This window comes from Suncus etruscus, chromosome 16 (assembly GCF_024139225.1).
Source record: "Suncus etruscus isolate mSunEtr1 chromosome 16, mSunEtr1.pri.cur, whole genome shotgun sequence".
Classification (NCBI taxonomy): domain Eukaryota; kingdom Metazoa; phylum Chordata; class Mammalia; order Eulipotyphla; family Soricidae; genus Suncus; species Suncus etruscus.
Window position 1 is genome coordinate 86747712 of NC_064863.1, and position 9972 is coordinate 86757683.

Sequence of the window (9972 nt, forward strand, 5' to 3'; positions counted from 1 at the left end):
GGTCCCATCTTATATTAAGGCCCTGATCCCATTGTGAACAAAATCACTTTCGGTCTCCTGGATTTTCTTTTTTTTTTTTTTTTGGTTGGAAAGAAAGAAAGAAAGCGCAAAAAAGCACTTTGGACCCCATACAACTTTTAGATCATGGCCAAAGTATGCCTGAGCCCATCACAATACTTACAATGGTATATGTGGTTCAGCGAGGTGCAAAAGCTAAAGTACATAATCTGAGAAAATTAGGCAGGAGGTTGTATGGGATAAGAATAACCTTAAATATGCTTTGGGAGGAGAATATGAAAAATCAAAGATGCTGGTAATACTACCCCACACAATACTGATTTACATAAGAGAAATAGCTTTAGATATGTGGGAGAAAATAGACATGGACTCTGAATTCAAGGGCAGTTTTACAAAATCTTATCAGGGGTTTACAGAACCAGTTGCCCAGTTCATCTGTAAACTGTCAAAAGCACTAAGGAGGTAGATGAATGGAAAGAAAGTCCAGGATCATTTAATCAAACAGCTGACATTCGAGAATGCAAATGAGGATTGCTAGTCCACACTGAGGCCAATAAGAGAAAGGGAAGATGTGATGTGATTCCTTAAGGCATTCCAAAACATTGGTTCCATTTTCCATCATGCATGAGTAAATGTCCTTGAGGCTTATTGGTCCAGAGACAGGCTAGAGACCAGGATACCAACGAAAAGATTTTAGAGCCCCACCCAACGGTGCAGTCTCAAGGCCACTATCTGGACCTTGCCCTAAATGTATTAGAGGCAATCACTGGGCAAGAGATGCTGATATGCCTGGAATGTAAACAGAGGACAGCCCTAGACTACTCAAACTAGGGTAGCTGTTTCAAATGTGGTAAATTCATACACTATAGGAGGGAATGCAAGGCTAGACCGCCACCCAGACCATGCCACCTGGATCATTTCCATGATGCGATGGAGGGAATCATTGGGCAAGAGATTGCCCTACTAGTGTTCAACAAATGTTGGGAGACTAGGCAGGGGGCCTACTCCCAAGCCCCACAAAATATGGGGCACCAAGTCATGTAGACCTACAATCCATAAACTCATTATAGCTAGCTACTGCAGGAAGTGCTTGCCCTAAACATACCTTGCCTAAATGATATAACCGTGACTTCAGTGCAATGCCCAAACAAATTACATCCAGGCATTAAGGGACTGATACCACCAGACATAGTATGTCTGCTGTTAGGTAGAAACAGCATAACAACAAAGGGCATTAATATTCACATGGGCATAATAGATCCAGATTATGAGGGAGAACTGATCATTGAAATAATGGTCCTGATGATTTGAACATTTAAAAATGGAGAGTGCATGACATAACTCTTGCTTCTCCCATTTGTCATGCCCACCACTCCAATTGCCCAAAAATGAAGGATTTGGCAGCACCAACCTCTAGCAGCTTCTACAGACCCCTCTGGTGGCATTCACCTGTAGCCTACATGAGACTGCATGTCCAGTAATTCCTCTAGAAATTGATGGCAAGCAATTTAGAGGTTGTTATTGATACAGAAGAAGATGTAACCATCATATTCATTCATTAATAGCCTCATAGTTGGGCTCTGCAGGAGATTCCTTATGGCTTGCAAGGAATAGGCAATATGCCTTCTTCCTTCATCCGACAGAGTGCTCGACAGCTGAAAGGCATTGCCACAGAAGGAAATATAGTCACACGCCAACCTTATGTGGCTCCCATGCCCCAATGCCATGCTGAGTTCATGATTCCTCCTCCCATAAATTCACCTGCCACTTCTTTAGTTCATAATTCAGAGGACTAACATTTTCTAATTGGGGTCACTGAGGCAAGCACCCATCACCAGTCTGCATTCAGTGGAACTCTAACCAAGCAGCTTGGAACCCCCAGTGGCCCCTTAATGAAGTGAAGCTAAGACACTTAGAAATTTAATAGAGAAACAAATGAAATTAGGGCATTATAAAAACATCTTTATCAGAATGAAGTTCTCCTGTCTTTGTACTACCAAAAAAATAAAGAAAATGGCAACTATTGATTGACTGTGTAATGTAATTGCTACAATTATTCCAATGGGAACCTTCCAACCCAGCCTTCTTTCTCTTGCAGTGATTCACAAAAATTGGTATCTGCTAGTGAAAGACTTTAAGGACTATTTTTTTACAATATCCCTATTCACCTAAATGACCATAAATGATTTGCATCCTCCATTCCTTCTTTAAATCATCAGCACCTATGTGCAGATTTTTTTTTTTTTTGGTTTTTAGGTCACACCCAGCGGTGCTCAGAGGTTACTCCTGGCTGTCTGCTCAGAAATAGCTCCTGGCAGGCACGGGGGACCATATGGGACACCGGGATTTGAACCAACCACCTTTGGTCCTGGATCAGCTGCTTGCAAGGCAAACACTGCTGTGCTATCTCTCTGGGCCCTATATGTGCAGATTTTAATGGATTATTTTACCTCAAGGAATGACTAACTCACCAACCATGTGTCAGTACTTTTTTTTGCTTTTTGAGTCATACCTGGCAGTACTCATGGGTTACTCCTGGCCCTGCACTCAGAAATCACTCTGGCAGGCTCAGGGAACTAGATGGAATGCCAGGTATTGAACTTGGGCCTTTTTATGGCTTATCATTAGGGAATGATGATGTGTGATCATTGGCCTATTCCTGACCACAGTAGTGTGTACTAATCACATCTCTGCACAAGTTGAACTTGCCACCATAATTTATCTACTCTCACATGTGTAATATTGTGTGTGGTATTGTGAATGACTCAGACTACATTATTGAACTTTCCCTGGAAATTGTCACTGCATCCATAAATGCATACAACCCTGTGGTACAATATTTGCTACAACTGCAAGCCATGTTACAAAGACACTCAGAACCTATTTTCATCACACATATGAAATCTTATTCTGTTCTCCCTGATTAATGACTTTAGGAAATGAATTAGCTGATCACTTGACAATGCAATATTTATGTCACAGGGAAAGAACATAATGTCTGTCACACACACAAATGTCTAAACACACAAATGTCCAACAATATCTTATCCCACTAAGACAAGCCAGACCTATTATTTGGAGTTGTTTGATCTATGCAATGCAAACCTCATGTGGCAGAAGCTGATCTTCAGAGTTTGAGGACAAATGAATTATGGCAAATGGATGTGACTCATGTTAATTTCTTCCCAAACAAACCATATCTTTATGTGATTATTGACACATATTCTAATTTTATGTGGGCAGTTCCTATGACTTCTGAAATAGCTAAAGCAGCCTGCTTTTTATTACAATCTATTTGAGTTATGCAAATTCATAATACAGTCAAAACAAATAATAAACCTGTATATATCAACACACTTTCTAAGATTTTTGTTACAAGTGTCAGATAAAGAAAATAATAGGAATTCCATATAATCCACAAGGACAGACAATAATTGAAAGAGTGGATAGGACACTAAAAACCCCATTAATAAAAAAAATAAAAGCAGGGAATGCCTTCAGTTGATTATCTATATCACTGACTTCTCTAAATTTTCTGTCTGTCACAAGGAGAACCATATATAACTGCTAAAAAACACTACCAGGAAGTTCTATGAGCCCAAAGGATAGTAAACTCACCTATTTGGGTGAAAATTGACAAGTACTGAGTTGTAGGAAACTTGATCATCAGAGCAAGAGGAAAGGCTTGTGTTTCCACAGAAGACACTCCCCAAAAGAAGCTATGGATTCCTCTGCACCATATAAGGACTCAGCACATTTAAAAGCCAGAAAGGCGTTCAGCTTTTCAACATTTAAAAGATATAGTCATTTATTTTATTTTATTTTTTGATCAAGTAAGATCTCAGTTAATTATTATCTATATTAGTTAGTGATAAAGAAGAAAAACTATGACAATCATACAATACCCCCATATTAGCTAGAGGTAGCTAAAAAAGATCACTTCATTTCTAACCCCTAACAACAGAGTTTACATTTCAATGTAGTTATAGATTTAGAAGTTATTTTTGTAAAATTTTAATAATTCCAGCTTGTTGTAAATAGTTTCTTTATGTTTTAAATTTTCTCCTGGGGGCCCGGAGAGATAGCACAGCGGTGTTTGCCTTGCAAGCAGCAGATCCAGGACCAAAGGTGGTTGGTTCGAATCCCAGTGTCCCATATGGTCCCCTGTGCCTGCCAGGAGCTATTTCTGAGCAGACAGCCAGGAGTAACCCCTGAGCACTGCCGGGTGTGACTCAAAAGACAAAACAAAAATAAATTTCTCTTTCATATAGTTCTTATGCCTGAATTCAATTTAGAGGTAGGAATCTAATTATAGCTAAAATAACCTCCTGGCTATGCCTACAATTATTAAAGTTTCCCTTTCCCTTTCTGTTACCTTGACAACCATAGTAAAAAAAAAAACCACCCTAGAATAAAAAACTGCAACTTAAGTATGACTTTCCTGAATCAGCCTGAATCAACTTTCACAAGGCGATCCTGAAATCTGCTAGTCCAGATTTTCCTGTGTAGATCTGATGACACTATCAACTGAAGCCCAGCAGCTTTTTGACTGCTCTGCACAGATTAAGACAACAGTAAACTGCAATCCTTCATATCTGACCTACCTGAAACTATCTACACCAGGGGTCTCAAACTCGCGGCCCAAGGGCCATTTGCGACCCTCCGTCCCGTTCGGGGTATGCAAATGTTTAATGTGATTTTTGTCTTACTAATGCGATTTTTTATTGCAAATATTCGGTAAGTAAATAATTGCGCTAAGCGCAGACGTAATTTCCGCTGCTCTTGCCCGCTGTCCCTTGCATTATTGGAGGCCTAAGGGAGAGAAGGGAGAGAAGTTTATTACAGAATTAGATTTTGTCATACCTTCATCATGACTTCATCAAAGCCTGCAGTGAAGAGAAAGATTGATGACGAACACAGACAATTTCAGAAAAGTGGAAGACGCAGTATTTCTTTGTTGAGCACTGGGGCATCCCCACATGTCTTATTTGCTCAGAGAAAGTTGCAGTGCACAAGGAAAACAACTTGAAACGCCATTATTCAACTAAACATGCTGAGGAATGTGCAAAATATCAAGGAAATGAGAGAGCCAAGTGGGTTGCCAGTCTTAAAGCATGTCTAATGAGGCAACAAGATTTCTTCAAGAAAGCAACCAAAGAGAATGTTGCATCAGTCAAAGCTAGTTACATGCTTAGTGAGATGATTGCTAAGGCAGGGAAACCATTCACAGAAGAAAAGTTTGTTAAAAAATGCATGTTATAGTGCTCACTTCGGCAGCACATATACTAAAATTGGAACAATACAGAGAAGATTAGCATGGCCCTTGCGCAAATTCATGAAGTGTTCCATACTTTTAAACTTTACAGACTCAAAACCATCCTTGAAAGAAAAACTGAATGGCCTACTTTAAGACAAGACTGACCAACAGACACACCAAACTTTGATATAAAGATGGCACTAACTCCCAGGACAATTCTTTCTCTCAATGTCAATGGACTAAATGCACCAGTTAAGAGACACAGAGTGGCTAAATGGATCAAAAAACTCAATCCAACCTTCTGCTGCCTACAAGAAACACACCTGAATAGTCAGAACAGACATAGACTCAAAATAAAAGGCTGGAGGAAAATCATCCAAGCAAACAACACCCATAAAAAAGCTGGAGTGGCCATACTAATATCAGATGATGCAAACTTTATATTTAGGAAAGTTGTAAGGGACAAAGATGAACATTTTGTATTAATCAAGGAATATGTACAGCAGGAAGAAATCACTCTCCTACACATATATGCACTGAATGAGGGGCCAGCAAAATATTTAATAAAATTGTTGACATATCTGAAAAATAATATCAATAATAACATAATAATTGTGGGAGACCTCAACACAGCATTGTCAACACTTGACAGGACAACCAGACTGAAACCCAACAAGAATATACTAGACCTGAACAGAGAAATGGAAGAAAGAGGCCTAGTAGATATATACAGGACACTCCACCCCCAGAAGCCTGGATGCACATTCTTCTCTAATGTACATGGGACATTCTCCAGGATAGACTACATGCTAGCACATAAAACATACCTCCATAATATCAAGAGGATAGAAATTTTGCAGGCTACCTTTGCTAACCACAGGGCTCTGAAATTACATGTGAACTACAAAGGAACACAGAAGAAAAACTTTAATACCTGGAAGTTAAACAGCCTCATGCTGAATAACCAGTGGGTCTGAGATGAAATCAAAGAGGAAATCAAAACCTTCTTGAAAACAAATGACAATGGAGACACAAACTATCAGAACCTATGGGACACAGTGAAAGCAGTACTGAGAGGAAAATTTATAGCTTTGCAAACACACATCAGGAAAGAAGAAGGGGCATACCTGAATAGCTTAATGACGCAGCTCATAGAACTAGAAACTGCTCAACGAAAGGACCCAAAAATAGGGAGGCAGAAGTAAATAACAAAGCTGAGAGCAGAAATCAATGAAGTGGAAACCCGAAAAACTATCCAAAAGATCAATGGAAGCAGAAGTTGGTTCTTTGAAAAAATAAACTAGATTGATAGACCACTAGCAAAACTAACAAAGAAAGAGAGAGAGAAACTTGATAACTAGTATTAGGAATGAAAAAGGAGAGATCAGGGCCCGGAGAGATAGCACAGTAGTGTTTGCCTTGCAAGCAGCTGATCCAGGACCAAAGATGGTTGGTTCGAATCCCGGTGTCCCATATGGTCCCCCATGCCTGCCAGGATCTATTTCTGAGCAGACAGCCAGGAGTAACCCCTGAGCAACGCCGGGTGTGCCCCCCCCCCAAAAAAAAAGAAAAAGGAGAGATCACTACTGATATGGTAGAGATTCAAAGGGTAATCAGAAACTACTTTGAGAAACTCTATGCCACTAAAAAGGAAAACCTGGAAGAAATGGATAAATTCTTGGACTCTTATAATCTTCCACAGTTGAATGAAGAGGATGTAGCATATCTAAACACACCCATCACTATTGAGGAGATTAAGACAGTAATCAAATGTCTGCCCAAAAACAAAAGCCCAGGCCCAGATAGATTTACTAATGAATTTTTCAAACCTTTCATGAGGAACTACTACCAATCTTGGCAAGACTCTTCCATGAAATTGAAAAAACAGGAACACTTCCAAATAGCTTTTATGAAGCCAACATCACCCTGATACCTAAACCAGACAGAGATGCTACAAAAAAAGAAAATTACAGACCAATATCGCTGATGAATATAGATGCAAAGATCCTCAACAAAATCCTGGCAAATAGGATTCAATGCCTCATTAAGAAGATCATTCACTACGATCAAGTAGGTTTCATCCCAGAAATGCAAGGCTGGTTTAACATCTGTAAATCTATCAACATAACACACAAGATCAACAACAAGAAAAATTAAAATCACATGATTATATCAATAGACGCAGAGAGCATTTGATAAGGTCCAACACCCATTCTTGATCAAAACTCTCAGCAAGATGGGAATGGAAGGAACCTTTCTCAATATAGTTAAGGCCATCTACCACAAGCCAGAGGCAAATATTGTCCTCAGTGGAGAAAAACTGAAAGCCTTTCCTCTAAATTCTGGCACAAGACAAGGCTGTCCTCTTTCACCACTCCTACTCAACATAGCACTGGAAGTACTTGTTATAGCAATTAGGCAAGAAAAAGATATCAAGGGAATCCAGATAGGAAAGGAAGAAGTCAAGCTCTCATTGTTTGCAGATGACATGATACTCTACTTAGAAAACGCTAAAGTCTCTATGAAAAAGCTTCTAGAAACAATAGACTCATATAGCAAGGTGGCAGGCTACAAAATTAACACACAAAAATCAATGGCCTTTCTATACACCAACAGTAATAAGGAAGAAATGGACATTAAGAAAACAACCCCGGGGCCGGAGAGATAGCATGGAGGTAAGGCGTTTGCCTCTCATGCAGGAGGTCATCGGTTCGAATCCCGGCGTCCCATATATGGTCCTCCCGTGCCTGCCAGGAGCAATTTCTGAGCCTGGAGCCAGGAATAACCCCTGAGCACTGCCGGGTGTGACCCAAAAAACACAAAAAAAAAAAAAAAAAAAAAAAGAAAACAACCCCGGGGCCGGGCGGTGGCGCTGGAGGTAAGGTGCCTGCCTTGCCTGCGCTAGCCTAGGACGGACCTCGGTTCGATCCCCTGGCGTCCCATATGGTCCCCCAAGAAGCCAGGAGCAACTTCTGAGCGCATAGCCAGGAGTAACCCCTGAGCGTCACAGGGTGTGGCCCAAAAACCAAAAAAAAAAAAAAAAAAAGAAAACAACCCCATTCACAATAGTGCCACACAAACTCAAATATCTTGGAATCAACTTGACTAAAAATATGAAGGACCTATACAAAGAAAACTATAAAACTCTGCTGCAAGAAATAAGAGAGAACATGTGGAAATGGAAGCACATACCCTGCTCATGGATTGGCAGGATTAACATCATTAAAATGGCGATACTCCCCAAAGCATTGTACAGATTTAATGCGATCCCTCTAAAGATACCCATGACATTCTTCAAAGAAGTGGATCAGGCACTTTTGAAATTCATTTGGAACAATAAACACCCTAGAATAGCTAAAGCAATCATTGGGAAAAAGAATATGGGAGGAATTACTTTCCCCAACTTTAAACTGTACTACAAAGCAATGGTTATCAAAACAGCATGGTATTGGAATAAAGGCAGGCCCTCAGATCAGTGGAATAGGCTTGAATACTCAGAGAATGTTCCCCAGACATACAATCACCTAATTTTTGATAAAGGAGCAAGAAATTAATGGAGCAAAGAAAGCCTCTTCAACAAGTGGTGTTGGCACAACTGGCTAGCCACTTGCAAAAAATTAAACTTTGACCCCCAGCTAACATCATGTACACGTACATCATGTAAGTCAGAGAGAGCGAGAGAAAGACGCAGAATGGTCTCACTCATTTATGGGTTTTAAGAAAAATGAAAGACATTCTTGTAATAATAACTTTCAGACACAAAAGAGAAAAGAACTGGAAGTTCCAGCTCACCTCATGGAGCTCACCACAAACAGGGATGAGTTTAGTTAGAGAAATAACTACGTTTTGAACTATCCTAATAATGAGAATGTACAAGGGAAATAGAAAGCCTGTCTAGAGTACAGGCGGGGGTTGGGTGGGGAGGAGGGAGATTTGGGACATTGGTGATGGGAATGTTGCACTGGTGATCGGTGGTATTTTCTACATGACTGATGTATGTATATACACTCATGTATGTAATAAAGTTGGTTAAATAAAAAAATGCATGTTATAGGCTGCAAGTATTATCTGTCCAGAAAAGAAAGGTCAGTTTAGCAAAATCAGCCTTTCTGCCAACACTGTGGCAGAGCGCATTTCTGACATGTCAAGTGACATTTATCATCAACTGTGTGAGAAAGCCAAATGTTTTGATGCATCCTCAGTTGTTTTTGATGAAGGCACAGATATAACAGACACTGCACAGCTCACAATTTATGTCCATGAAGTTGATTGCAATTTTGAATTGACAGAGGAGCTGCTCACAATAATTCCAATGCATGGCCAGACTACCGCTAATGAGATATTTCGGCATCTGTGTGATGCCATTGAGAATGCAGGTTTGCCACGGAAGAGGTTTGTTGGAATAATAACTGAGGGAGTGCCATCGATGACAGGGAGGAAAATGGACTGGTGGCACTTATAAAAAAAAAAAAACTTGAAGAGGAGGGTGTAGAGAAGGCCATTGCTCTTCACTGCATTATCCATCAGCAGACCCTTTGCAGTAAATGCCTGCCATGTGACAGTGTGATGTCTGTTGTTGTGAAATGCATCAACCAAATCAGATCCAGGAGCTTAAAGCAGAGGAGGTTTTGTGCTTTTTTTTTTAGAGGAAATGGAGTCAGAATATGGAGATGTGCTCTATTTCACTGAGGTATGTT

General features: G+C 40.1%; 1 pseudogene; it reads left to right on the forward strand.

Annotated features, from left to right (window-relative positions):
• The first annotated feature begins 5279 nt into the window (after positions 1–5279).
• On the forward strand, positions 5280–5373 carry LOC126033154 (uncharacterized; annotated as a pseudogene).
• The last annotated feature ends 4599 nt before the right edge of the window (positions 5374–9972 follow it).